Genomic DNA, 27,527 nt, shown 5'->3' with positions numbered 1-27,527 from the left:
TAAATAATAAATAAATAAATTAAAAAAAAAAAACAGGTCTGTTACAAAACTGTAGACTCAGAGCTGGGCGATGGTGGTGCACGCCTTTAATCCCAGCACTTGGGAGGCAGAGGCAGGCGGATCTCTGTGAGTTCGAGGCCAGCCTGGTCTACAGGAGCTAATTCCAGGACAGGCACCAAAACTACAGAGAAACCCTGTCTTGAAAAAAAACAAAAAACAAAAAACAAAACAAAACAAAAAACCCTGTAGACTCGGTACCCTGGAAGCCCAAAATATCTCTCCCCAAGGGACTAAACTGTAGTGTGTAGTTTTAATTAGCAGAGGAGGAAACTGACTGGCAAAGAGACCCGCAAGGCTGGACGACTCTTGGACCTGTGTGGGCTCTCTCCACCTTTGTAAGAGGCCCCCAAATATGTCACAAAGCCTCCCAAATGGGAGCAGCAAAGCTGGCTGTGGGGTGAGTTCTCTTCTTTCATCTTTTATTTGTGTTTGGGGACTCTGAACAGGTGACCTGGCTTATGTACCGACTACCAGCTGAGCCAACTCACTAGCCCTGTAGACTCTGCACTAACACCAGGCCTGCAGCCCTGAAAGGGTTTTTCTAGAAACAGAATTTGAACACTAAACGACGTGACAGATACTTTGCTTGGCTCCTTCCACATATCTGAGATAGGGTCTTGTATATCCCTGGCTGGCAATCCTTCTGCTTCGCTTCGCTGTCCCAAGTGTTAGAATCTAAGGCATGCACCACCACGCCCCGCTCCTCTGATATACTTCAAGACTTCCCTGTTAACCTGCAGTGCCGGGCGCTGAGTGAGTGATGTGTACACAGCTATTATACGGTGTCGCTTTGGGAGGTTGGGGAAAGAAACTGTACACGTTCGGGACACATGCAATATTTTTTCAGATTTTTTAATTCATGGTTGGTTGAATCCACAGATGAGAAAACTAGGAAGGAAGAGTGGACAGTAATACTGTCTTCTATCAGAAGGGGTGTAGGATGGGAGTTGGGTGGGTGGAGGTCTTTCCTACGTGAGAAACATCTACAACACCTGGCATAGGCTTCCTGTCCGCACCATGGGCCAACCATTGTTCTAAGCCATGGCTCTCAGAATTTTGTCCAGGTCTGGTGAGGGTTTTTCAGGCCCTTTCAGGGGATTGTTAGGATAAAATGTTTTAGAGCAATGCCAAACTTTGTCCATATTTTTCTTTTCTTTCTTTCCTTCCTTCCTTCCTTCCTTCCTTCCTTCCTTCCTTCCTTCCTTCCTTCCTTTCTTTCTTGACAGGATTTCTCTGTGTTACATCCTGGAACTCACTCCGCAGACCAGCCTGGCTCACAGAGATCCGCCTGCCTCTGCCTCTTAAGTGCTGGGATTAAAGGCGTGTGCCACCGTGCCCAGCTCTTTTTCATTCTTGTTACCTCATCAGTTACCATCAGTTACAGCAGAACTTTCCAAAACTACAAGAGAGTTGACAAGATAGCATACAAATTGTTTGTCTGTGGCTCTTCTGCTCATTTTATTTATTATTTTTAATCTTTTAAAGATTAATTATTATTTCACTATTTTATGTGTATGGATGGTATGGATGTTTGGTCTGTGTGTATCTGTACCCTGTGCATGCCTGGTACCCTGAGACATCAGAAGAGAGCATCAGATCCCCTGGAACTGGAGCAGAGTTGCCACCATGTGTGTCCTCTGCAACAACAGTCAGGGCTGTTAACTGATGAACCAATTCTCCAGCCCCCTTTGAAGGATTTTTATTACATTTATTTATTCTGTGTATGCATATCTATCATGGTTTTGAGCACATGTGTGTCACAGCATGTATGGAAGTCAGAGGACAATTTGTGAAAGTCAGTTCTCTCCTTCTGCCATGTGGGTCCCAGGGATGAAACTCTTGTCAGGCCAGGCTAAAAGTATCTTTATCTACTGAGCCTCTGCTTTTTAGTTTAGTTTTGTTGTTGTTTTGTTTTGTTTTGTTTTTTTGAGACAGGGTTTCTCTGTAGTTTTGAAGCCTATTTAAGCATGCCCTGGAACTAGCTCTTGTAGACCAGGCTGGTTTCGAACTCACAGAGATCCATCTGCCACCGCCTCCCAAGGTATGCCACTACTACCCCCAGTTCTTGTAACATGAGGGCCTTGCTTGTTGGGGTTTCTGTCCTGCCCAGTGCCCACAGTCGTTAGGTCCCATAGAATCACACAGAAGTCTACATAGGTTATAAACCAATTGGTCCATTAGCTCAGGCTTCGTATTAGCTCTTATAACTTATATTAGCACATTATTCTAGTATATGTTAGCCACATGGCTCAGTACCTTTTTCAGCAGGGCAGGTCATATCCTGCTTCTTCAGTGTCTGGACAGGACTGCAGGAAGAACTTCCTTCTTCCCAGAATATTCCTGTTCTCATTGTCCCGCCTCTAGTTCCTGTTGGTTGTCCCGCCTATACTTCCTGCCTGGCTACTGGCCAATTAGCGTTTATTTAAAACATAATTGACAGAATACAGAATTATCCCGCACCAGGTTCTACTAAGCATCTTACTGACCTTTAAAAAAACATTGTTTGTTCATTTATTTTTAAGATAGGGCTCTGTGACTTGAATTCACTACCCCTGCCTCCTGGGTGTTGGAATCACAAATATGAGCACCAGGCTCACCTGACTTTATTTCTAAAACCTGGTAAGGAGCAACAGATAATAACCCTGTAATGGGTTTGTTACAGCTTTCAATCATATTTAAAATACACTATTGGGGGGGGGTCCAAAATTTTGAAATCCTTGTTATTGTAGACGCTATAAGAAGTTAAACTGGGTAGTGATGACACACACCTTTAATCCTAGCACTCGGGAGACAGAGACAGGTGGATCTCTGTGAGTTGAGCGTGTTCCAGGACAGGCTCCAAAGCTACACAGAGAAACCCTGTCTCAAAAAACAAAAACAAACAACCCCCCTCCAAAAAGAGTTAATAAGAAGTATAAGAAAATGAAAAAGGAGAAGGAATGGGAAGAGCTGAAAGGGGGAGGCGTAGGGCAGAGAGGGGGCTGCCTGCAGTATTAAGAATTATAGGGGCCGGGCGATGGTGGCGCACGCCTTTAATCCCAGCACTCAGGAGGCAGAGGCAGGCGGATCTCTGTGAGTTCGAGGCCAGCCTGGTCTACAGAGCTAGTGCCAGGACAGGCTCCAAAGCCACAGAGAAACCCTGTCTCGAAAAATCAAAAAAAAAAAAAAAAAAAAAAAAAGAATTATAGGGGGCTGGAAAGATGGTTCAGTGGTTAAGAGCACATACTGCTCTTCCTGAGGGCCTAAGTTCAATTCCCAGCACCCACGTCAGGAGGTTTACAACCGTCTCTAATCCCAGCTCCAGGGGATCTGACACCTCAGACCCCTGTGGGCACTTGCGTTCATATGCATATACCCACACCCATACACATAATTAAAATAGTAAAAACAAACCTTTAAGAAAACGAATTATAAACTGGGTGGTGGTGGGACACGTCTTTAATCCTGGCACTTGGGAGGCAGAGGCAGGGGTATTTCTGAGTTTGAGCCTAGCCTAGTCTAGGTTGCATCTCAAACCCTGGGACAAAAGGCTGAGCTGCCTATTTAACACATCAAAGTGGACTTGGCCAGGTTTTCTCAGCATCTCTCTGTTCCTAACTATTGCAGGGTATGGCTGGCAGACCTTAACCTCTGCCCTGAACTCTCCAGCCCAGGAGTTGGGCTGCCTGAATTCCCAGAGGCTTTTCCCTTTATAATGCAGACATTCTGATTGCCCTCTTGGCTGTTGCGTCTGGTTTCCCTTTCTCCTCTCTGTCCCCCACCCCCATCTTTTCACATGCCTCAGGGTCCTGTCCACTCTGGACTCTCCCAGATGTCCCTGCCTCTGGCTGTGCTCTCCCTTTTATCTACAATAAACTTTCTCCTCCACTGTGCTTAGGAGCAAACGCGTCCTTCCTCTTCACTCTTCTTACACAGAGAAACCCTCATTAAAAGAAAGAAGAAGAAGAAGAAGAAGAAGAAGAGGAGGAGGAGGAGGAGGAGGAGGAGGAGGAGGAGGAGGAGGAGGGGAGGAGGAGGAGGAGGAAGAGGAAGAAGAAGGGGGGGTTATAACTTGGAGTGAAAAGACAAACATAAATCAAATATTTGGTATTTCCAAGTGGCTTTTTAAAATTTTTTTTTAATTTTTTTTTTTTTTTTTTTTTGACACAGGGTTTCTCTGTAGCTTTGGGCCCTATCCTGGAACTAACTTTTGTAGATCAGGCTGGTCTTGAACTTACAGATATCTGACTGCTTTTGCCTCCCAAGTGCTGGGATTAAAGGCATGCGCCACCACCACCCAGCTCTGAGAGGCTTTTTAAAATTCTTTCTATACAGACAGGGAGGCGGTGGCAAACACCTTTAATCCCAGGACTTGGGAAGCAGAGGCAGATGGATCAGATCTCTGTGAGTCTAAGGACAGCCTGGTCTACAGAATGAGTTCCAGGACAGCCAAGGCTGTTAGACAGAGAAACCCTGTCTTGAGAAACCAAAGCAAAATTCTTTCTATACTCCATAAATATGCACACGCATGCTAGCAAAACTTGAAATAAAACAAAAGAAAAAAAGCTCCCTGTTGTGGGATATTTGATAGCAAGGTATGAAAATGGCTCTGTTTTACCTCACTTGCCTAAGGCACCTTCTGATTGGTTTAATAAAGAGTTGAATGCAGTAGCAAGGCAGGGAAGGGCAGGCCTTCCAGGGAGAGAGTGGAACTCAGGAAGAGTCTGAGAGGCTAGGGGGATTCACTGTCCAGAAGCCGAGGGAGTCAGATGTATTGTACCGAGGAGAGTTAATGAGTCACATGGCAGAGCATAGATTGATATAAATGAGTTAATTTAAATTTTAAGAGCTAGTTCGGAACAAGTCTAAGCTAAGGCCAAGCTTTCGTAATTAGTAAGAAGTCTCCATGTCGTTATTTGGGAACGGGTGGTCCAAAGAAAGCCCAGCTATTGCTCCCATTTATCCTAAGTTATCCTTTTTATCATGAATTATAAATAAATGTATAGGAACTTATCATTTAAAGAAATAAAGAAAAATTCTTCCTGTACTTTGAAATTCTACTTGATATTTCATTCTCCTGCTTCTGCAAAAGAAACCTCTGTTTTTTGTTGTTGCTATTCCTTTTTTGGTTTTGTTTGAGATAGGGTTTCTCTGTGTAGCCCTGACTGTCCTAAAACTCATTTTCTTATTTTATAGATCAGGCTGGCCTTGAGCTCACATGTTCTGACACTTTTAAAAGATATTCCTCTCATTGGGGGGCTGTGGGAATGAAAACCAAATCTTCCCATCTACCACCAAGCCACAGACAGACAGAGTCCTCTGTCCCGATGCTGTCTGAGTTCTGTTCCCCCCGCACCAAGAGTTGTACTATCTACGTGTCTTTTTTATTTTCGGGAAACAAAGAGGCCATCTGCACCTGTGGTAAGGGATGGCAATATGGGTACGAATGAAGTCCCCTAGCAGAATAGGCTGGCCAGACAGACAGAGCACAATCACAGGCTGCCTCGGCTGGCTGGAGTCTTCCTCCAGGGATGTCCAGAGCACAGGGCAACTGCTGGAGAGTGAGACACAGACTTCGGTCTTGCACGAATGGGGAAGATCTTGTTTCACTGATTTGTCTGATTTGCTTCCTAGCTCAGTGCCTATCTGTAGGCCTTAAGGTAGCACAGAATGGAAATGTGCTGACTTTGTAGGCAGAAGAGGGACCCCGAGCGCTCCTGCCTGGGGCTAGACAGACCAGGAAGGGCCAGCAAGAGCTCCTGCCCAGGGCTAGATGGACCAGGAGGGGCCAGCAGGAGCTCCTGCTAGGGGCTAAGCTAGGATCTTGCGATAACAGCCAAAGCGCGTCCATCTGTTGACTCTCAGGACTCTGGACTAGTCGAACAGCCTGTCCTGCCCTCTGGACAATCCAGCACAACTGTCACTTTTTTTTATTTTATTTTTTATTTTTTTTTTTTTTTTGAGACAGGGTTTCTTTGTAGCTTTGGTGCCTGTCCTGGAACTCTCTCTCATAGACCAGGCTGGCCTCGAACTCACAGAGATCCTCCTGCCTCTGTCTCCCTAGTGCTGGGATTAAAGGTGTGTGCTACCACTACCCAGCTACAACTGTCACTCTTGAACCACAGCTCTGGACTATTTCTGTCCAAACAATTTTTTCTCAGACTTTTAAAGGCCCTGTGTGGTTTCTGGCTGCTGGTGTTATCAGATGTCTGAAATGATCTTGATTGAGGTTTACTTTTTCTCTCTAGTTGCTTACAGAACCCTCCTCTCCCTCCTTCTCCTCTACCTCGCTTCCTTCTCCTCCTCTGCATTCTCCTCTTCCGTCTCCTCACTTCCCATCTCCCTCCTCCTCCACCTCTCAGTGTTCTGCACTGTCACAGTGGTATGCCTTAATGGGAGTTAGTTTTACTCCATTGTGCTCACTCAGCACTGGTTGGACTCCAGTTTTCAGGTTTTTATTTATTCATTTTTTAATCATTGATCCTCTCTAGCAGATAGTGATGATGCACACCTGCCTTTAATCCCAGCACACAGGAGGCAGAAGCAGGCAAATCTCCATGAGTTAGAGGGTAGCCTGGTCTACAGTGTGAGTTCTAGGACAGCCAGTGCTGTTGCACAGAGAAACCCTGTCTGGGGTGGGGGGGGGGGAAGCAAAACAAGGGAGATATCCATGATCCCTGGATGGTGGTGTCACACACCTTTAATCCCAGCACTTAGGAGGTATGGACCAGTGGTCCTCCCTGGTCTTCTGCTGTCTTCTAGAATGTCAGTTACCTAGTAACAGGGTGGTCTCCACTAGACTTTCACTTACTCCTCTCCCCCCACTTACAATCTCTGTCTTTTTTTGGTCCTTTCCTTCCTCAGTTTGGAGGGAAATAATAACTCTTTTATTATTATTTTAAATATTTCAGTGATCAAGCCTGCCCTCCCTCTCATTTTCCTTCTTCCTTTCCTTCTCTCTAAGATTTATTTATTTATTATTACGTAACAATGTTCTGCCTGCATGTATGCCTGCGGACCAAAAGAGAGTACCAGATCTCATTACTGATGGTTGTGAAACACTATGTGGTTGCTGGGAATTGAATTCAGGACCTCTGGAAGAGCAGCCAGTGCTCTTAACCATCACTCTACCTCCCCTTTCTTTTTTTCCTTCCTTCCTTTCTTTTTTTTTTTATTTCATCTTTTTTTTATTTATTATGTATACAATATTCTGTCTGTATGCCTGAAGGCCAGAAGAGGGCGCCAGACCTCTTTACAGATGGTTGTGAGCCACCATGTGGTTGCTGGGAATTGAACTCAGGACCTTTGGAAGAGCAGGCAATGCTCTTAACCACTGAGCCATCTCTCCAGCCCCCTTCCTTTCTTTTTTTAAATTTCTTTTTGAGATAGTCTCTCTGGCCGACCTCAAACTTGCTCTGCAGTGAAGATAGGATAGCCTTGAACTCCTGATCTACCTGTTCATCTCCTTTAGTATTGGAATTACAAGGGTGTACCCCACATCCTAATCAGATCTTTGTTTTTTTTTCAAGAGTAGGGGAGCCACAACAGGGTTTCACTGTGTAGCCCTGGTTAGCTTGTAATTCTTCATGTAGGCCAGGCTGGCTTTGAATTTGTAGAGATCTGCCCACCTCTGCGTTCTGAGAGCAGGGTCTAGAGAGAGGTGTGTACCTTTAGTTTCAAGACAAATGCTTCACACCCACACACATGCGTACACACACACACACACACACACCCCTCCGTCTGTTTCTTCCAGGCTGCTTATTCTATTTATTCTGGTCTCTCTTCAGCATACTGCTTTCCCAGACTCTGAGGTATCCCCTGGCTTTCCCCTCAGGGCGCCGCTGACTGACCTTCTGGCAGCTCTGAGCACATATGGGCTGTCCGCTCCAAGCTTCACCACAGGGTGGTCTAGGTAGCTGTTTGCTGGGAATCCCAGTGTGCCAGGGTTTTTATGAGTTTTCATTAGGTTGGTCATCCTCCACTGCTCTCCCTGGAGGTTGAGGTCATACTGAGTAATGGCTGGGCAACGGGAATGGGGAATGAATGTGCTGTTTCCACGTTCGGCTCTTAAAACATACTCGTTTCTTTCTCTGCATTTTCTAATTGTATTTTATGTATATGTGTGAGTGCCTACATGTATGTGTGTGTACCACACACATGCTTGGGACCCTCAGAGGACAGAAGACGACACTAGAGCCTCTGAAACTGGAGTTCTAGGCAATCGTGAACCTCCAGGTAGATGCTGGAAACCAAACTCGAGTCCCCTGCAAGAACAGCAAGTGCCCTTACCTGCTAACCCACCTCTCAAAATTTGGTTTTGAGACAAGGTTTTACAATGTAGCTCAAGATAGCCTCGAACTCACAGCAATCCTCCTGCCTCAGCTTCTCAAGTGCTCAGATTACATATACACGTCACTACACCCAGTTCATTTTTCCCCTTTTCTTTGTTTTTGTTATTTTTAAACTTTTTTTTGTTTTATATTTTGTTTTGAGATAGGGTCTTGCTATGTAGCCCAGGTTAGCATCCAATTTGGGATTCTTCTGCTTCCACCTACTCTGTTGCCCAGATCACAGCAACACCCTCATGCCTCCGAGACCAGAGAACAATCTTAGAGTTGTCTTACAGACTAGGAGGGTGGGGTGGGTAACGGGAGGCAAACCTAGGAATCTGACTGAGTCCCCTCAGCTCCCCTGTCAGGTCTTATTTTAGCTCCACCCCCACTGCCGAGGCACCCTGGCAGCCAGCCACTTCGTCTCTGGCAGACTCCACCGTGTAAACCACCAGTGCTCAGCCTTCATACCGCTACCTTGGAGTTGGCTTTCCTGGCCTGCTAGCTTAGTCACCACCAGCCCTCTCTTGTCTGTGGCTTCCCAACCTGCTTTTTCTCAACAGTGTGGGTTTGTCTTTTTTTTTTTTTTCTAGAAATTCTGGCGAGGTTTCAGGAGACAGTAAACTCTGATGCATATTCAACCTGTCATTGTAACCTGAAAGAACCAGAAAGTTCTGAGCTATCGTCCTGCTTCACGAGATGTGGGGTGGGAGATCCCCACAGGGTTAGGGAGAACTTACAAATTCAGCTAACTCTGAAACTTTGCTGCCTGCTACTGATCCCAGGTACTCTGTTGGAACTGAGGGCGTATCGGTCTTGATCACATATTGGTTAAGCAGAAGAATGGTAAAGTGGTTTGAATGAAATTATTTCCCCGTAGACTTGAGCACTCGGTTCCCCTTTTGGAGACTCTAGTTGGGGAGGTCTAGGTGGTGGACTCTTGCTGTAGTAACTGCAAGGGGGTTCCACGAGCAGATTAGGCAAGGTACAGAGGTCATGAAATAATGTCATTTTGCTCGTCCTCCCTGAGAAAATAACCCATAAGGCGGCTTGAATTCCACAGCCAGATATCCCTCTCCAGAAGGAGCACAGTGTTTCTATGGGGTGGAATGGGAAGTCTGCATGGAGCCGTTTGGTTTCCTAGCAAAGTGCCCTGGTTGTCTCTAGGGAGAGCTCATGCAGATGGTACGTCTCAGGGGCAGCAGGCAAAGCTCCCCCCAGGGGCAGCAAGCAAAGCCTCTCCCCAGGGGCAGCAAGCAAAGCCCCCCAGGGGCAGCAAGCAAAGCCCCCCCCAGTTTTGTTTATTCACATGCGTGTATTGGGCAGGGGCTTTCTTGAAAATAAATGCAGTGAGCATAACACTCCAAGCGAAACCACTGTCCGTGTCGGTTGCCAATGATAAAAATGTGAGGTTTTAAGCATAAGTTAAATTTGTTTGTTTGTTTCTTGAAACAGGGTTTTTATGTGCAGCCCTGAGTGTCCTGGAACTCACTTTTGTAGTCAAAGCTGGTCTCAAATTCACTGAGATTTGTGACTCCAGTCTCAGGGGGTCCAACGACTTCTTCTGGCCTCCTTGGGCACCAGGCATGCATGTGGCGCATAGACATACATGCAGGCAAAACACCCATAAACATAAAAACAAATACATTAAAAAAAGGAAAGGTACCACAGGGGGCTAAAAAGATGGCTCAATGGTTAAGAGCACAGGCTGCTTTTGCAGAGAACTGGGGTTCCATTCCCAACACCTACAAGGAAACTCACAGCTGTCTGTAACTCCAGTTCCACGGGGTCTGGCGCCCTCTTCTGTCTTCTGAGGGCATCAAGCACACAGGTGGGGCACATACATACAGGCAGGCAAAACACATATACAAACGATTAAGACAATTTCTCAGAAAGAAGAAAGTACCACTTGTTGACTTCTATAAAAAAGGCTGCACAACCATCTAGGAGATTATTAAAACTTTCCTCCTTATCCCAGGTTCAAGTTCCTGTGAAGTACATGTGGGTCTGAGTTCCTCCGTGAATCTCAATCAGAGCAGTCCACGCTCCAGGCTGTGCAAACAAAACTGAGAAGAAATAGAAGTTCTATTCTGTTTCAGCCACACAAGGAAAACAAGGATGAGACCGGGAAACACCACCATGCTGCTCACCAGGTATCTGTGTAAAGCAAGATTTAGCTTTTTTCTTCTTCTTCTTCACAAAATATTGGATATGATGGATTTACTATTTTCATTTAATTTTTGAAAGATTAAAACAATTAAGTGTGTGTGCGCGCGCGCGTGCGCGTGCATGCGCCTATGCCTGTAGAGGGTATTGGGTCCCCTGGAGCTGGAATTCACAGATGACTGTCAACTGCCATCTTTGGGGGATCTGTGTGTATGAGTTATGGTTTCTCTGTAGCTTTGGAAGCCTGTCCTGGAACTAGATCTTGTAGACTCGGCTGGCCTCGGACTCACAGAAATCTACCTGCCTCTGCCTCCCGAGTGCTGGGTTTAAAGGCGTGAGCCACTACTGCCCGGCTGTGTGTGAGGTTCTGATGGCTTGTAACAGCCCAGGATGAGAGCGACCTCTTCTGTGCCCACGCAGGGCTCAGTCCGAGGGCATCAACGTGACTCAGAAAGCCTGGCTGGGGAGAGTCTAGTTTACTAAAGCTCCTTCACTTCAGCCTTTCCGTTCCTTCCAGCCTGCGGTGGCAAAGGTCAGCCACTGCGGCATGTAATAACGGCCTGCAGGTTTTCCCCATGCCGGCATGTTTTAACGGACGCCCTTCCTATCCTGCCTCACAGCGTGGTCTGCAGAGTCGAAGAAACGCTCCTGGACTACAGTAGGGTAAATGACAACAGGCATGTTCAAACAGATCAAACAGAAAGCCTGGGTCATTCAGGGACCCAAGAGAAACCAGCCTGGCTCCAAGAAATTCAGACTGGCCTGTAACGCCGACAGGGCCACGTGATAGGTGTGCGAATCTGGCAGTGCGACTGGAGTTACAGGCGCAGTGTTACCCGGGATTGCAAACGCTTGTGGTCCCCACCCATTTCGTGGCAGGAAGTCCAGTGTTTTCCAAAGGTTTTCCAAGAACGCCCAGAAGCCCGAGCTTCCCACCCGCGACCGCAGCAGAAGCTCTATTGCGCCCCCTGGAGGCTGCTCGCCGCTGGCTCCTGCCTCCTGGTGCGAGAGAAGTGGCCTGCCTCCATCTCCGCTTGGAGTGCTAAGGTGGTGGTGGCCCATCACGTGACTCCTACAAGTATCCTTTAATTGATGGAGAAAAGAAACCTGCTTGTGCTGCAAAGCTCCACAACAAAGCTGCCAGTGTCCCTAAAGATGAAAACATCTTTCAAGCCCTCTCGCTTCAAGACCAATTTTGGAACCAGGGTCCAGGAGTTTGGCCTGTCCACTTACCTTGTGGGGCGCTCAGGGTAGCAGAGTTATACAATGAGCTTGTGTGGTTTGGTTTCAAGCCCCTTTCACATTCTTGGGCCTTTGATTTTCGTTACAGCCGTACCACATAGAGAACTATAGCCATCTCCATTTCACAGTCGGGAAACTGAGGCATAGGGGGCTCACCAAGATTGAACGGTATTACAAGGCTAATGTTGGCCGAGCAGATTCAAGCCTAGGACATGCGAGGGAGCCCAGTTTCCTCCCGACACGGGTTGACGGAGGCTGCTCCAGAGGCCTGTGTTATTTGTGTACTCTGCTAGGCTCTGAGCTCCACACATCCACGCCCTAGGCACTGTCTCTGTTACTACCGAGTTACTTGAGGGCATTTGTTAGCTGTGCTCAGCTTATGATTCCTTTTGGTCACCTAGTAGCTGGGTGGGTCTCAGTCCATCTGTGGAGGAGTCCTCTAAGAATAGCTGAGGCTCTTGGACGCCGAGGAAGTTCTGCTAAGAACAGCAGGGCTAATTGTACTCCCTCTTTGCAGCCCTTCTGCCAGCTGCCCTCCAAATTTTGGATTTACCCAGTCAGCTCCCATAAGCAAATAATCAATTTCTTTCCATAATCTCGCATGTGTTTATGCCCCCGCCCTGCCGTCAAGTTCCCCTGTCCCACCAATGGTACCTGGAGCAACCAGCACTAGAGCAGCCCCAGCAGAGTGGACATTCCACCTGCAGTTCTGACACACAACTTTCCCATCAAACGCTGCTTGGATTCTGAGACTCACAGCTGGCTTGGAGTGGAGCAGGATGGACCCCTCCCTTTGTGACCAGCAGCCCCCCTCTTGGTTTCTTGAGCAGTCCTGATCTCCAGAGGTGCCCACACCTCTCCCCAGCCTGCCCTTCCTTCGCCTTCCACTGTGTGAATGAATGAGAACTTCTTCAGGACACAGAAGCCTTGAGGGGTTTGGAGCCAAGACAAGGGATAGCTTAGTGTGGGACCAGAGCATGGCCCCTGAGCCTGGCTGGCTACCCTTAAACCAGGGGCACTTTCTCCATCAGAGTAAGAGGGATGACTTAGGTGAAACGACTTAGCACTGCAGTGTGGGAAGTCTCTTGCTCTCATTTGGGTCCTCTTCCTCCTCTCCTCCTCCTCCTCATCATCATCATCATTACCATCTTCATTATCATCATTGGCAGCATCATCATCATCATCCTCATCTCTCTCTGGGCTTTTTGAGACAAGATCTAGCTATTTTTATTGGGTTTGTCATAACCGTATATAGACTTTATGGCTAAAGCGACTGGGGCTCGAATCCTAGACTCTTGTCTTCCCAGCTGTGTGGCTTTGAGGAAGTAACTTGACTTCTCTGTTGTTTGGTTTTGGTTTCCTCATTCGTTAATTGGGTGTAATTACTTATCTTGAGATATTTATTTCAAAAAGTCAGTAATGAGCTGGGCATGGTGGCACTAGCTTTTAATCCCAGCAGAGGCAGAATGGAGGCAGAATGGGTCCACTCAGGTGGATCTCCGAGTTTGAGGCCAATCTGGTCTGCAGAGTGAGTTCCAGGACAGGGCTACACAGAAAAACTGTCTCAAAAAACCAAAATAAAGAAATAGTAGTAGCAGTCAATAACGTAATGTATGCAATGTACTTTACACCTCAGAGGATGCGGGTAGGGGGTGTCTCACCATCACAGCATCCCTGGCATCCCCGGCATCTCCATCCTAGCAACAAGGTAGACTTGGGTGGCTTCCACGAGGCTTCTTGATGAGCATGGTAGCTATGATCACACTGGGCATCTGTCTCTCTGGAACAAAAAACCGACCTGGGGCCCACTGTCTCTGAGGGCTGTGCTGGAAAAGGAGAGCTTGTAAAAATAATGCCACGTTCACAGGCTGACTTAATAAGCTGAGGACTAGGCTCCCTGCCCCACAGAGGGGAAGCCCTGCACTAGGATCCAGGTATCCTGTCCTCCTTCTCTGAGCCTGCGCTCAGTCCTTCTGCTGCTCTATCTCCCACAGGTGACACCCTCTCCCACATCCTCCCAGGCCTGTCTGGCCCCTGCCAGCCCTACAGGTCCGGAGTTCATCCCTCTCCTGACTCTTGTTTTAGCCACTTGCAGCTTAGGTTGTTTTCAGCTTCCCGCTTTTGCTTCTTGCTTGCAGCTCAGGTCTCAGCATCTATAGAAGCTTCGGCTGATCCTTCTACTCCCAGGTCAGGTCTGACTTCACCCTAGGAGCTTTTCCTGCCCTTTTCACGAAACCCAGGTGGCAGGAGGCATGTCGCATGCTGTTCACGCCGCTTCTTTCACCCTCTGTGGACTCTGACCTCTGTGGGGCAGGGAGCCCAGCACCAGGTTCCTTACGTCAATCTGTAAATATTTACTGTGCTCCTTCTCCATTAAGTGCCATGGCCCTGCTGGTGACCTTTTTCAAAATAAATAAGAACCCTACAAACAAAGGCTTCCACAAAGGGCGTGGTTGGACCTGGACACACTGTGTGCTTCCATTTGCAACCTGGTAGCCGGATAAAGTACAGATTTCTTGGCTAACCTTGAATTTCAGACAAACAAGAAATGATTTTTGAGTGTTCATATGTTCCATATGATACACAGGACACGAAATAAAGGACTTGTAACACAGTGGGCTGGGGATTTGGCTCAGATGTGGTGTGCTTACCTACCATGCACCGTGTCCTGGTTGTGGTTCTTAGTACCACACAAAGAAAGGTGTGTTGGTGCCCACATCGTCAATGTGATCCCAGTGTTTAGGAGAGAAAGTGAGAAGAGAGGTTCAGCGTTATCTACCAGTGTGGCAGGAGATCTGTCTCAAAAAAAAAAAAAAAAAAAACAAAAAAAACAAACAAAAAAAAACAAAACCAACAGCAACAACAACAACAAAAAAAAGAAACAATATATCCCTTCTGGTGTGATCTGTGAAGCTTCGAGGGGAAACACATAATCCCATACTCAGCAGGAGTGGGCGCAGCCGGTCATGTAGCTGCCCCAGTACTTTTCATCAACATTCCATGTACCAAGGAAGCACAGGCCCGACAAAATCCACACTTGTTTGTTTGTTTGCTTGAGATCTATGTAGCCCAGGCTGGCCTCAAGCTCTTGATCTTTCTGCTTTAGCCTTCCATGTCCTGGGATTACAGGTGTGGCCACCACGCCGGACTGACATCCACATTTTTAGGAGGATTAAGTTTGTAGCACTCAGCAATACTTTAAAAAAAAATTATCTGTCAGTCAGGTGGTGGTGGTGCACACCTCTAATCCAGGCACTCATGTTGTAGGAGCTGCGGGATGCGTTCCTGCCACCCGGCTCCCGGCCGCCTGGTTAGCTTATGCCCCGAAATAATTACACAGAAACTGTATTCTTTTTTTTTTAGATTTATTTATTTTTATTATGTATATAACATTCTGCCTCCATGTATGCCCGCACGCCAGAGGAGGGCACCAGATTTCAGTACCGATGGTTGTGAGCCACCATGTGGTTGCTGGGAATTGAACTCAGGACCTCTGGAAGAGCAGCCAGTGCTCTTAACCTCTGAGCCATCTCTCCAGCCCGGAAACTGTATTCTTTTAAACACTGCTTGTGGGATTGGAGAGATGGCTCAGAGGTTAAGAGCATTGTCTGCTCTTCCAAAGGTCCCGAGTTCAATTCTCAGCAACCACATGGTGGCTCACAACCCTCTGCAATGGGGTCTAGTGCCCTCCTCTGGCCTGCAGGCATACACACAGACAGAATATTGTATACATAATAAATAAGTAAATAAATAAATATAAAAAAACACTGCTTGGCCCATTAGTTCTAGCCTCTTAATGGCTAATTCTCACATCTTGCCTAACCCATATTTAGTAATCTGTGTAGCACCAGTCTTACCGGGAAAGATTCAGCATGTCTGACCTGGCAGCTTGCTTCATTGCGTCTGCCCTGGAGAGGAGAGGCATGGTGCCTGCCTCACTTCCTCTTCCTCCCAGCATTCTGTTCTGTTTACTCCACCCACCTATGTTCTAACCTATCAGGCCAAGCAGTTTCTTTATTAACCAATGACCTTCCTCCATCACACTCAAGAGGCAGAGACAGGTGGATCTCTGAGTTCCAGGCTAGCCTGATCTGCAGAGTGAGTTCCGGGACTGCCAAGGCTACACAGAGAAACCCTGTCTCGAAAAAAAAAAAAAAACAAAAACAAACAAAAATTGTCTGCTGTGGGATTTGGATAAGATGATAGAACAAACACATGTTTTTATGGCTCCTTCCATCTCTAGTTCCTAACAAGGATGGAAAAGAAATACCTTTAAACCACAGACTCAGACACGTGTCTGGAAAACAGAGCAGCAGGAGTGGATCAGGAATATCAGCAGAGTGCAGAAAGAGAACCCCCGAAAGGGATACATACTGATACTAAGAAGCCTGGGCTATAGAATACACACAGGAGGACATGGCTGGGGACAGTGGGAATCCCCGGAGTTTTCCAAATCCCACAGAGCATCTGAGGGTTAGTGTGACGTCTTGAGGCTATCGTGAAGGTAGCCATAAAATGTTTACCGCTTCTTTTCCCTACTCGGCCAGGAAACACTGAGCAATGGATCTTGACTCCAGACCTGAGGAGCAAGTCTCGGATATGGGTGGGAGAGACAGGAAAGGGAACAGGGCTGGTCAGCTGAGGGAACCCAGGAGTAAAAGGAGACACCATTCTCTCTGGCTCCAGGCAGGCGACAAACGTCCCTCAGAGCGATAAAAGACAAAACCACTAAAGAGAGGCACCAAGCTCCATAAAATGTGGGTCAGCACTTAAGGAAATAGGAGGAAGTGCAATGGAAGTCATTACACGTCTTCAGAGACTGTGACAATCAGTGTAGCCAGGAATCCCATTGTCTAGATTCCTTGCTCAGGTGTCCTCACACCACTTTGGTGACTCTGACTCGGCTCCAACTGGGAGCTGCTGTATTTCTTTATTTGAATTCCGTCCTCATCATCCCCAGTGTTCCCGTTGCCAACCATGTGCCTGTCTGATGCATCAAAGAATTAACACTTTGTATTCTGAAAGTAGCCCTCAGCCAACGGTCGATAAGACCTGGAAGAAATACCGCAGTTCTCCCGCACCTTGGTTGGAATGAGTCTGAGCGTGTTCCGCCCTGGCATTTGCCGGCACGACTGTGACTGTTGTCTTGACAACACATACTTCCTTGGCTGCCTCCCTTCCTCGTCTTACCACCCTCGTTGCTCTGCAGGTACTTCCTGGTATCAGGTTCCAAATGCGCTTCTGCACACAAGCAGTTTTTAAAGACTTGTTTACTGAAGAACCCAGCTAGGCTTAAGTAACAGGCAGCTGCAAGGAAGGAAGTCGGAAAACAGACTGATTAGCACGGCGAGCATAGATGTAGAAGAAGCAAAACAGATCTGAAAAACAGGAAAGTTATCGTATCAGTGACCGTATTGGTCTGACTATCGTATCTTCCAATGTTCGCCTAAAAGGGCAAATAATTTAAGGAAAGAAATAATCTAAGAAATAGTACAAGAGAAGACGAGAATCTGCTTCTGATGGAATTCGTGAGCATCCAGGGTAAGAAGGAGCCTTAACCACGGGCAGATCACTGGCAAAGAAACGACTGTGAGGTTCTATCAGCAACACTGAACAGGGCAGACAATGGGCCATCTCGCCAAAGCTCTCCTGAACCGTTTGCAACTTAAAACTCCATCCGTCAAAGCCAGGGTGTGAGGGGTAAATAGAGGCATTTATAAACGTGTGAGGGTCTTGACTGAAACCCCCTTTCAAGCAAAACTCAAAAGTGGGTTCGATAGCAAAGCTCAGTACAAAAACAGCTAAGTTTTAGCCTCCCCACCGCCTCCGGGCTGAACAGATGGTAGACTTTCGAGAACTAGGGCTGTATCTCACACACAGTCAAATCGCCACTGGCTTTCAAACACAATCAAATTCCCCTCTTCTCAGAACACTGCAGTGGGTCTCCTGCCCCAGCCAACTCTACTCCAGTGGTTCTCAGCTTTCCTGATGCCGAAACCCTTTAATTCAGTTCCTCATGTTTGCTGACACTCAACCTTAAATTATCTTTGTTGCTGCTTCATAACTATAATTTGACTGTTGTTGTGAAGAGTAAAGTAAATATCTGATACGCTACCTGTGAAAGGGTTTTTAGTCATCTGGCCGTCACAGGTTGAGAGCGTCTGCTCTTCACCCTTCTGAGTATTGCCTGCTGGCAGAGTGCCCCCTGCTGGATTCTCCAGTCTTTCACGCCATCCCTCTCCCATTCTTGACACACTATGGCCTATTGACCTCAGTGGTTTTCTCAGATGGTCCTCTCTGCTCTTCCTTTGATGGGTAGGGTTAAACCCAAGAGCCCTGCCGATGTCATTGGGAAGTGGCGGGAACTAAGAGGCCAAAAGGAGTCACTGTGGGGAACGTGTCCTAGGAGAGGGTATCTTACACCCAGCCACTTGCTTCTTGTTTCTCGGCATCCTGGCATCCTGAGTGCATCCCTGTACCTCCCCACCATGATGCTCTGCCTTCACAGAGGCCCAGAAGCCACAGAGCCAGCAGACCACAGGCTGAGACGCAGAGGCCATGAGGCAGTGTTAATTTTTTTTCCCCTTGGCTTTTTCAGGTGTTTGTGATGGTGGTGGAGCAAGGCTTACACACCTTCTCGCATCCCTGTTGACTGGGGACAGGGGAGAAAGCTCTGGAACAGAACTGGGAATTGGGATGGGGGTTAACAGGAGACACTTTGGTAGATGAAGCACGTATTGATAAATGATGGAATATGTACGTATGTGTGATGCTGTCTTACTCAGGGAGTTTATAGCGTGTGTCTGCTTGCTTTATGTATTACTTTGTTCTGGCAGCAATAGTTTGAGGAAGGCTGGAAGGGAATCATTGGTTTTCCATTTTATAAACGTGAAGTCCGAGACTCAGAGAGGTTAAGTTACTTGTTTAAGGTCACACAGTCAAGGGCAAGGCAGGGCAGGGCAGGCACCTGATCACAGTCCTTACCTCACTCCGGGTGTGCATAAATTGAACACACGGGACTGAGTGGGATAAGAAGTGCTTGCGATTGTGGCGATAGGGTGTGTTTCTATTTATACCACCATTGTCTGCCGACTCTGCTGAGACCCCTTGTGTTTAGGGATTTCCTGTTCCACGGGGGCAAGCCTGGACACTCCTGCCCGTGCTTGTATGCACTCCCTGCCAGGGCCATGTCCGGAAAGGATGGTGGACAGAAGGACTGAAGGAAGGTGTATGAGAGGAACCTCTAGACACGTTTCCAAGCTGAAAGGGTGACAGTCTCCCCTCTGTATCCCATGGTCATGAGATGTTGCATACCCTTCCCTGGGCGTGAGGCTGGCAGAGTGGGGATCGGAAGACTGGCCGAGCGCATGGCGAGGCCGAAGCTGACGCTGGGGACCATAGTGCAGGAGCCTTGTGCCTTCAGAGAAGCTGTAAGGAAAACAGTGGCCCTTGTCATCGTTCCTTTCTTAGATTTGGCGCAAGGACCTCACAAAAAGAAAGCCCTGGGTGCACAGGGGACCGCAGAAAGGAAGAATCCAGCAGGGGGCGCTCTGCCAGCGGACTTGCCCGGCTTTGCCAGCACAGAGTCCCTCTGACTGTGTAGGAAGTGCATTCTCTCAGGGTTGCCTGAGCATCCAGTACTTGCCCCTTTCTTGAAGAGTTGCCCCACAGCTTTCCATGCTTCTAGTGTGGTCAGATGTGCTCCCTGGCTCATGTGGGGACACAGCAAGAAGGTCTTGGGCTCAGAGACCCAAGTCAGGGGTCTGGGGCATCCTGGCTTTGTGCTGAGCGAGCCGCTTGACTTTCTTAGGTTTCCGCTCCTCTTCTGTGAGATGTACTGCTGTCAAGCACCTCAGTATGGCTGAGAGGAGACAGGCACAGCGGGGATGGGAAATAGTGGGAAGGGGCAGCTGCTCACTGGCCAGTTGTCACCATAATTGCCACTCTTCATAGCATAAAGGACGGGCTTCTGGAGACAAGGTGGCTGGAGCCCAGGGAAGATTGAAGGGCAGGGTGCAGAGGCAGCAGAGGTCCCAGAAGGGGAGGGAAGAGAGGGTTAAGTGAACAGACCTGTTATCTTTCCGCACTTCCTTGCTGTAGCTGAGAGCCTGAGGAAAGATCTGCTAAGGGCAGGGAATGGGATCAGGTTCAGGGAAGGGAGTCTGGGTTAGGGAGAGCCGGCCCCTCTTCTCTGGGCCCACACCTCCCATCTCTGCTCAGGCAGGCAGCTTCCCACTAGGCTGCGGTATTATGGCAGCAGGCATGTTTCTGTTTGAGCATGTGTTTTGGAGCCAGTATGAAGGTGAAGAATCTCCAGTTACCAGCATTCCTGAAACAGCCGCAAAGGAGGCAGGCCTGACAGAAGGAAGAGACACCAACAGGGAGGGGGAGGGGCCAGAGGGGTTGAAGGATGAGCTGGGACAGCCACCTCTGTTCAGTTTTACAGCCATTCCCAGGCCCTCTCTAGAGTCACCAAGATGGAGTGGGAGCCATTGTCTTCCCTGGGCTCATGTTTGAGGAAAGGATTGGAGATCAGCATGGGACCCCAGCCTTGAACACTAGGTCAGGCAGACTTCAAAAAAATGCTTGTGTTGCCCACTCACAGAGTGCAGAAGGACTAGGGCTCCCCAAGGTCAGCCCTTTCCACGTGTGTGAGAGTGTGTACAATCCTGTGTCATGCCACAAGAGACAGCTTGCACGGCCACCATCCTCCAGCAAGTTGGCTGGGGGCCCCAGGGTTTCTTGTGAATTAGAGTTTGTATGACTCAAGACAGTGTACATCCAGGGCACATGGAGTACATTATTGTCCCTGTTTTTCCGATGAAGACAGCGAGGGTCAGAGAGGCTAAGTGACCTCATGAAGGTCGCAGCCACACTTAACTGGAGCTCTGGGACCCTGATCCTCCCCTTGGTTCAGGAAGTGTCTCTCAGGTTTGCAGGGCTCTGACCTTATAGATTTTTCTACCTTTGAAAACTGTTCAAATCCCAGCAGACCCAGGGAATGTCACTTCCCAGATGCAGTGCGGCATCCATGGCTTCTCTTGAATTTTGGCTGCCTCTTTATGCCTTGACTGTGCCTAAGTGGATCGTCTGGGGGCAAATTGGTGGATTTGAGTAATAGGCTCAGGCTCTGGGCTCGAAGATCTGGGTTTTAACCCTGTTTTTGGAAGCTAAGAAACTTACATCCAGGCAGCAAAGCACAGGGGTTGAGTAAAAGCTACAGCAGGAGGCCGGGCGGTGGTGCACACCTTTATTTAATCCCAGCACTCGGGAGGCAGAGGCAGGTGGATCTCTGTGAGTTCGAGGCCAGCCTGGTCTGCAAGAGCTCCAGGACAGGCTCTAAAGCTACAGAGAAACCCTGTCTGGGGGGGATGGGGGGTGGAAGCTAATATAGGGAGGGGTGTGGCTTAGTGGCTAAGAGCACTGGCTGCTTTTACAGAGGACCTGGGTTCAGTTCCCAGCACCCACATGGCAGTTAGCAACTGTCTGTCACTCCAGTTCCAAGAGATTCAACACCCTCTTCTGCCCTCTGTGGGCACAAAACAAGCATGAGGTGCACACACATACCCAGACAAAATACCCAAGTACGTTAAAAGAGTCCTTCCTTAACGGGTGGGGATGTAGCTCAGTGATAGAATACTTACTCACTTGCCTACCCTGCGCAAGGAACTAGGTTCAATACTCAGTACCATAAAAACACATGGTATATAGATGGGTAGATAAATAAACAAATAAACAAATAAAACATGAAATTCTTGCCTGCATCTCTGTACTCTGGAGGCTGAGGCAAGAGGATGGCAAGTTCAAGGCCAGTCTGGGATGCTTAGGGAGATCTTTTCTCAACAATAACAACAACAACAACCCGTGAAGAAATAGGACGAGAAACCCTTCCTCACACCAAGGTCAGGCATAGAGCAGTTATTTCCTCGCCCCAAGGTCAGGCATAGAGCAGTTATTTCCCAGCCCCAAGGGCAGGCATAGAGCAGTTATTTCCCAGCCCCAAGGGCAGGCATAGAGCAATTATTTCCCAGCCCCAAGGGCAGGCATAGATCCACTATTTCACATTACTTTTCCTCTAGGAGTCTGAAAGGTTCGTCTCTCACAGTGCTGCTTGACACAGGTTTATATAGCATGAGGTAGGGATCTGCTTGCATCTTTCCCTTTGAATGCACACCCACAAAATTGACAAACCCACTCAGGTTAGAGAAACAGATCGGGGCAGGCTATACACAGGCTTCGGTCACAAGCTGTGCAGCGGAGGGGTTACTCATAAAAAATGACCGTGGTGCCAAGGCCGATGTCCCACTACACACGGAAGAGAGTAGATTTGATCAGGCAGGGAGGAACCCTTAGGTGAGGCTGCAGGAACACAAGAGGGATGTATTGGTAACCATGGTGATCTCACAGCGGTCCTATAGACACACAGCTGATGAACTGAGTTTCCTTCCAAAGGAGGCTAAAAGTCAGACTGGACAATGGCTTGGGGCTGACCAGAAACCCAAGCTTTCTGCTGCCAGTTCTCACTGAAGCCTAGCCTTGCCCTTGGCCAACAGGCTTGACCCCCTCAAGGCCCCAAGGGCACTCAGGTATTCAATGGACTCTTTCTTTTATCCATGACCCCAGATCCCGGAGCCATAGACCACTGTATTAGCTGCAGTTGGGGCCAGAGGAGGGTCTGACAGGAGGACCCACCAGAGTAGGTAGCTTGGCAGAGTGTCACATCCTACAGGATCAAGTCCAGACCACCCACTGCAGGGGGCACTAGAACGTGGCACGCTGCTGGAGTGTTCCACTCTGGCCCTACTAAGGTGTGATCCAGGGGAACTGACTTCATCTCTAGCCTTCACCGCAAGTGGGAGTCTAATAAGAAGGAGTTATTGTGAGGCCAAGAGGTGAATGATGTCTGTACATGAGCAAAATTCTTTTTCTTTCTTTCTTTCTTTTTCTTTCTTTCTTTCTTTCTTTCTTCCTTTCTTTCTTCTTTTGTGACACTGAAAACACTTTTATTTTATATTAAAATTTTTATTATTTTACATACCAACCACAGTTCCCCTCCCGCGCCGTTCTTCATTTGCGTCAAGCTGTGTAGCTGAGCATGGCAAGCCACAGCATTTCCCTTCAACCTGCGTTTGTGCAGCGGACTCATCCATCTCAGCTGTGCAGAGCCACTTCCCTGGGCTGCCACCATCTTCTCCAGGGGTCTGGTCAGTGCGTAGAGCCATGATAAGCTGCAGACTGAGGAGCCCTTAAACAGAGGGGTGCCTCAGAACTGGCTGAAAAGGAAAAATGCCCAGACGTGCTCTCTTTGGGATGAGGCAGGGTGCAGGAACTCCATAACACAGATGCTGTGACACCATCCTTGTGAAGATACTGCTCAGCACAGCCGAACATGCACGCGTGCACGCACACACACACATGCTCACACTGCGAGTTTCCTGTAGGGCTCCACAGAGAGCGGTTCACGCAGGTTACCTTAGAACCCACAGTCTGGGCTCGCAATTTTTTGCTCTTCTTTTGAGTCTCGTCTGTGGCATTGACAATCCTGGCAAACGCTGACCTGGTGCTGTTCTGCCGTGGTCCCGGCTTCTGGTGCTTTGTGCAGGTTGAGGATTGGGGGAAACTCGGCTCCCCACCCCCTCTCAGCCTCAGCAGGCTCTTCTCCTGCTGTCCAGGCAAAGGCACAGAGATATTGAATAACCTTCTTGAAGCCACCCGCCGCGGAAGGAGGGGAGCTGGGATCTGAATGCAGGCAGTGGAGGTCCCGTTTTAGCTAGCTTGCAACACTGCCTCTCTTTATATATTTAATAATCTATTGCCATTTTCTTAGGGGCCATTTTTATTTTTACTTCTTTATATGCTTTTTTTTAAAAAAAAAAAAAAAGCAAAACCAACAAATGGCTTGAAATTGATGACTCCATTGTCTGATTTCTTATTGTCCTCTGGCAGCTTTCATCTTTCGCGTATTGTGGCCCGATAGGATGTACAGGTGAGGAAATAGTGTGACTTCGGAAGACTGGAGGCCAGTCCTACTCAGGCCTGCTTTGATGGCGATATGACCTTTCTTTCCCAGGCTTCAGCCTCCATCTGCAGAGGTAGGACGATGCCAGAGCTGACAGGCTTCATGTGCCCTCCTGCACAAGGAGTCTCTGGCTCTCTCTGATCTATTTTTGCCTGATACCTCTCCCAGGGGCCTGTGGGCTGAGCTAATTTCTTTGGCTGGCCCTGATCCAGGCAGCTCAGGTGGAGAGTGCTAAGCTAATGAGGCCAAGGTCATGGGCCAGTTAGCATCCCTTGGAGAAAACCCGTGGCCTTGCTACCCAGCTCTGGACTGAGGCAGCCCTGGAGGGAGGAAGGAGTGCACAGCCAGCCACTGCGAGTCACCACCACGTCCAGTAGGAACCACTGGAAGGAAGGCCCAGGTCCCAGGAACCCCTGCGACTTCAGGGTGGTACATCCTGAAGCTATGTCCATATGCCAGAGGGACTAAAGTGTGGGAGGCGGGGGTGGGGAGAGGACCAGATGGCCCACCAGAGTTTTCCCCTGGCAGCCAGTCAAGCAGAGGAGGGCCAGTTCTGCTTCAGAAAAACTAAAGCACAGGGCATGACCATGTGCCCCCAAGGTCAGCATCGCACGGCTGGCTGCTGGCAGCAGACTTCATCTGTGTACACAGTAACCCCCAGTCTGGAGCTGGAGCTGGGAAATAGCTTCCCTCCTTCATATTGATCCTGCCACGAGAGGTTGGAGGGGGTGTCTGTTTTCTTCTCTGCTGCCTTCCTGGTACCTAGGCCAGCACATGGCATATATACAGTAGGCACTCAATAACTGTTGTCCCAGTCCATCCAGTCTCCATTGTCCCCGAGAGACGCTGTGACCACATTTGAATGGATGCAGAATCACCAGTGGGTTCAGCTGTGTTGTTGTCAAATATTTGTATTTCAGTGAGACTGGGGAGTTCATCATTTGCAAGGAAATGATGCGATGACTCCAGAAAAAGAGTCGTTTCTTTCAGAACGTGCCGCCACTCCCTGCCCCGAACATTTTGCAAGTCTGCGTTTTCTCATCCCAGACTTTTCAGTTCTGTCCAGTGTATGCACAGTATTAATTATAATTAATAATTGTGAATTATGTTCTGACTGCAAGGCGGCGGTGGACTAAACACAGGCCATGCACTGACTTGCCTAATTATCATGGCAGCCGTCTGAGATCGGTGCCTCCCTGATCCCTACTTCACAACTGAAGAAACAGACTGATGGAAGTGACATCATTTGCCTGCTCCCACCTGCACGTTGAGTTTGGGGGTTCCTACTCCAGAGCCTACTCTCTGAGTCATAGTCCTTGCACTCTTTTTTTTAAAGATTTATTTATTCGTGTATTTTATGTATAGGAGTTCTCCATCTTCATGTACACCAGAAGAAGGAATCTGATCCCATTACAGATGGTTGGGAGCCGCCGTGTGGTTGCTGGGAACTGAATGCAGGACCTCTGGAAGACCAGTCAGTGCTCTTAACCTCTGAGCCATCTCTCCAGCCCCCAGTCCATGCATTCTTAAGCACCTACTTTGCATCCCAGTATCTGTGTATGAAGCACTGGTGAGTAAAAAATAAAGGGGCCCTTCCTTCCCCAGGGGCATGACCGGGCAACCCCGAGCTATTGGCAGCTCTGATCCCGTGTAAATGGCGTGGGTGAGTCTGCAGGTAATTGTGCTGGACACAAAGAGCCAGTTCTCAAGCTTGTTCGAATGGTTCCATTCATATCACGCATGCAACCATCTTGGAAGGTAAGATTATAGAAGAGAAGGTGGCTAGGGTTAAAGAAGGCAGGGCGGGAAGGGAGTGGGTGTGGTTGTGCAGCTCTAGGTGAAGAGGGCTTGGGAATGCTTGCTGCTAAGCTTGTCGCCTCGGTTCCAGCCCTGGAACCCACACGGTGGAAGGGAAGAAACGACTTGTACAAGTTGTTCCCGGCCTTTGTGCTGCGCCACTGACAGTCATGTTCTTCCTGCCCCCACAACCGCCCCCATGGGTGTACAGCACAGGCGTAAAGTACACCCAGGAAGGGCAGCCGCAGGAGGATCCGTGGAGCGCCCGGCAGCCCACGTGGCCAAACCCAGATCTGCCTGAGTAGATACGAACGCGTGGCTCCAGTGTTTGTAACATCTGAGGCTTTTCTCTGGCCTCCGCATCCATCCACCCACCCACCTCCCCCACACAGCAAGAAAGTGCTACGTGCTCTCGCCTTCGCTAGGCTCAGGCCTGGAGATGGCATTTTACATCCTCCCACAAGCAGTGGTGACAGAAAAGCCCTGCCTGGTGGGGTAGGAAGGGCAGCACTGGGGATGGTATGGTGGGCTCTGCAGCGCTGTGGGCTTCTGGGCCTCAAGGGGGAGGAGGACGCCTGGGTAGGCAGGAAGGTGTCAAGCCGGCCCTGTGGCTTCTTTTTCCCACCAGGGCCATTCATTCTGCTATGCAAAATGCATAACGCAGCCTGTTTCCCAGCTTGTTCAGAGCAATTTTAAGTGACAGACAAAATGATCCCTTTGAATTTTTCTCAAACCTTTGCCGCTTGCCGCAGCTTATCTGGCGAAGCACCTAATCGGAGGAGAAAATGAACCAGGCTTCCGGCATGGCGTCTCCGCCCGTGGGTCTGGATCGCCTTTCACATCCGATTCGTTCCTAATGCTGATGATCATGTTTCGCCTGCTAAGGAATCATTTCTTTATCAACTCCTACTTTTTTTCCCCCCTTCTTGGAATGCCTAGTCTAGCTTCATACATATTCACAGTAAAAAGAATGATAAAAAGGTGCTGAAACCAGAAACTTCTATATTCGAATCTTAATTTCAGTTGCATACTAGATATGGTCATGACCTTCAGGTGTTCTTTAGCCTTAGCCCTTGAACTCTGCCATGAAATTGGTAATACAAAACAGGATAATAACCTCAATTATAGAGGACCATGAAAGGGGTTAATGAGAAACCATCTACCCCAAAGCCCAATGGTATTCGTGACACATAGTGGTCAAGTGATACTCAATATTGTTAATTATCACAGTTAGTGTAAGGAAACGTACACTTTCACAACACTCTACCGGTATCCTATGTGCTACAGGAGTTTGCATGTACCAGTCAGGAGAGTCAAGGTTATGCTGCAGTAACAAACAGCCCCAGCAGAGTCCTTGTTCATGCCTCATGTTCATTATGACTTACCTCCTTTTCTGGAACCAGGGTTGTGGGAGCAGCTAAGTGTCAGGGACATCAGAGATTGTCAGGATTCAGGAAGAGTTCTATCAGCATTAATGCCTGGCTTAGAAACGGAGCAGGGTTGACTATACATACTTGTGTAAATGTGTGTGTGTGTGTGTGTGTGTGTGTGTGTATGTTTGGGCATGTGCACACGCGGAGGCCAGAGGTCTCCCCTATCACTCTCCACCTTACATTTTTGAGATGGGGTCTGTTACTGAACGTAGAGTTTACCCATTTAGTTAGACTGTCTGGCCACTGTGCCCCAGGGATCTATCTGTCTGCCTTCGCCTCCTAGTGCTAGGATCACAGGTGCACAGCTTTTTATATGGGTGCTGAGAATTCAAACTCAGGACCTCGTGACATTGGGGCAAGCACGTTTCATACCGAGCCATCTCCACAGCCCCTAGTTGTACAGTCTCACCTGAGGTGAAGAGATCAGAAAATAATCCTACCACGCTCAGAAAGGAGGAAGGCAGGAAGACTGTGGTCAGCAGCCCTAACAACTACCACAAT

The sequence above is a fragment of the Alexandromys fortis genome, unplaced genomic scaffold (genome assembly GCF_014885135.2).
Source record: "Alexandromys fortis isolate MF-2015 unplaced genomic scaffold, M_Fortis_MF-2015_v1.1 scaffold_2_1_26212458, whole genome shotgun sequence".
Classification (NCBI taxonomy): Eukaryota; Metazoa; Chordata; class Mammalia; order Rodentia; family Cricetidae; genus Alexandromys; species Alexandromys fortis.
Note: the sequence above shows the minus strand (reverse complement) of the source record.